The sequence below is a fragment of the Bactrocera latifrons genome, unplaced genomic scaffold (assembly GCF_001853355.1).
Source record: "Bactrocera latifrons isolate USDA-ARS-PBARC rearing strain unplaced genomic scaffold, ASM185335v1 scaffold_13, whole genome shotgun sequence".
NCBI classification, from domain to species: domain Eukaryota; kingdom Metazoa; phylum Arthropoda; class Insecta; order Diptera; family Tephritidae; genus Bactrocera; species Bactrocera latifrons.
The window spans coordinates 1884285-1887447 of record NW_017534741.1 but is presented as its reverse complement, the minus strand read 5'-3'; positions in this window follow the sequence as shown (position 1 = coordinate 1887447).

Below are 3163 nucleotides of genomic sequence, written 5' to 3'. Positions count from 1 at the left end.
TGCTTTTATTSACTAGTCAATAAAAGTAACCCAATAGGCATGGAATCGGATTAATCTTAGTTTAATTAATTTATTTAAATTAATTCTATCCAGAACAGAGTATATTARGKTTGGCACAAAATTTGTTGCACACCRAGGGAAAYGTCGGAGACCCTATACCACAATTAGCACGAAGAGCTGACTTGATTTGGCCATGTCTGTTTGCCTGTATATGTGCGAACTAGTCTCCCAGTTCTTGAGATATCGATTCAAAATTTCTTTTCTACCGAAAAAGCTGCAGATTTGTCGAACCGCTAATATAGGACGATAGAGCACATAACTATTTATTAAGTTTACTTAMGTGTTACTAATTAGTACCTAATTGTACCCAAAAGTTATGTGTGGAAGACTAATGCACTCGGGTTTAGTCTCTTTAAAGATTAAACGTACAAGTCTCTTCAGGGTAATTTTAGATTTAGTGCATGTATTATTGCACCTTTTGGTGCGTCTGCGTGTACGTAATTGACCCAATTATTGAATGTAAATAATTACAGTTACACGCCCATCACGGTACTAAATGCTTACTTTTTCGGCGTGTTTCAACTTCAACTTGAAATCTAAAGACAAAAGTGAAACTAAAATATCTACATAAAAATGTTGTTAAGCAAAGTAATTAACGGGTGCAAATTATCAGCTTGGAAAAAGTAGATGAAGCCAACYGACTGACAAGTGCGAAATACATACGTACGTAGAGAGATACATATTTAGTTAAAATGTAGCTAATAAAAAATTTACAAATTTGATTTCATTGTTATGCAGTTAAGTTAAAAAATTACTCACGAGCAAATACAACAATGAGCCACAATGAACTTAGCCCAACATAGACGCGTACAACATGTGGAGCCCGTCGGTGGAAGATACAAATAACACTACAATATTACATGTTCACACACACAACGCGACTAAAAACGTTAAGATTTAATTTAAGTGCAGTTAGCTACAATGAATAAAGACGCAGTTAAAGTCCAAACAAAAACAAATCAGGTGTGAGGGCGGTTCGATAAGTACTTCGTCTATAATTCAAAAACGAATATTTTCAAAGGCGATCTTTTCTCAAGATTAGAATAGATTAGATAAATAAATGAGGATACCTAAGTCACAAAGACTCACTTAGCCCCAGCATAATGATAAATTCTAATACTATTCAAGCTGCCTTTGAGGTGATGTGATTCACAATTGGAAACATGGATTCAAAGGATSCTCAGGATGACGAGAAAAGTTGAAATTCCTGTCTGACCGTCTGTCCGTGCATGCATATTGAGTAAAAATGTAGATATCTTGATGAAACTTGGTATGAGTGTTTCTTAGTATAAAAAAATAATGATCTCGTATGTTGATGTAATCGGACCACTGCCACACCCACAAATCGCTACTATCCAAATCCATTAAATTAACATATAAAATTGTAATTTGGTGGAGGAGATCGCAGCAGCAAAGGACAAACATTTTTGAAAAATTGGAAAATATAAAAATTTGCTAACTTTCACTTCTTCGTTGTTGTTTTACATCTGACGGCATTTCTCTGGCGTTGATTCTTGTAAGCTGGAAGAGTATAAAATTTTCGTTGGCACCTGAATTTAGACCTTTCTTACTTGTTGTTAAATATACTTGAACCAGTGMTGTTCCAACTTCTTTACTCCGTCTGAATATACGTTTGCTGGTCTGAAAAATATAACTCCGCAGCGGTGATAACTCGCTTCTTCTGAAACAAAAAAGAGCACACGAGGACAAATCTGTGGAGGATGGGATAGAAGTGCGGAATCGAATTCGACCAATTTGACTATGGTGCACTTTTAGGTAGTTGGTTTTCCCCCATGTATATATATTCGGGTTTTCTACATTTCGGCGTTGGACCGTGCTGAGAATACAACAAAGCTCTGACGGTTGCGCTGAGCCAAGGGGACTGTGTAACTATGTAATTATCGGACCATCCTCGTATGTACGTGTGTATATGTAGCATAGGTACAATGAAATGTAGTAGCCTTGAATTGAAATTAATGGACCAAGTGACGCATTTGCGTGAGCGCACCCCAAAATGCTGCGTGCCGCGGCAAATTGAACGGATTTCTGTTAACTACTTACCGGCCCCACTGACAGCTGCGTTAATGGGCTAGCGCTTTTTGGCCAATGTGTTAGTTGTCCGACGTAACGTCTTATGCGCATACGCTAACGGTTAGGTGCCTGACCGCTGTTGGGTTTGGCTGCTGGCGCTGSCATGGCATGCTCTRGCAGCTGTAAYATCAGACAATACAATAAATATCATTGAGGTTCAAAACTAAAATAAACGGTAGCCTACACATACACACACCTTAAACGCTTTAAACGAACAGCTAGATCGTACATACACACACTCGGATCCATGCAACAGTTTGCATATTTTGAGCCATTGTTTGTTGCTGAGTGCCAAAGGCGGAGAGTTTAGCTCGAAAACTACTAGCATTTAAAATAAAAAAAACCGAAAGGTAATGGGGACTAAAATGTCGTGGTTTGTCAAGAAAAAGCATTTTCTGCCTTGTTCGAGGGGTGAGAGAAGTTGTGGTTTCTATAATCCAAGTTCAGGCTAACAAAGAAATATTATTTTAGTATACTCGTATTATTTGGCATATACTGTTCATATGTTTGTACGACTGTTTTCGATAGAGAAATTACCTGACAAAAAAAAAAATAAAAAAAAAATAAGAAAAAGATATATCTTCACAAATAAAAAAGTTTCAATTTAAGAATTGGATATAAATCGGCCAGTTTGTATGACAGCTATATTCTGTAGTAATTCGATCTGAACAAGCTGTTTGGAGTTTGTTGAATTGCTTTGAGAAATATTCCATGCTAAATTTCATGAAGACATCTAGTCTATAGTGGTCTGATATTGGCGGTACCGACAAATAAAAGCTCCTGTCAATGATAGAGATCAAACTAGTTTAGCAGAGTAATCACTTATGCTCCGAGRCAAAGTTCGTACTTGTTTGTATTTGTCTATGGAATCGCACACCTCCATTTACATGGCTACACAGGATGGCTTAAGCAACCAATACTTGAATTATTATTAAACAATCAAGTTAAGATATCTTTGTTTCTAAGGTTATTACTCTTACACAAAGATAGAGAGTTTTTGTTTGTGGACAAT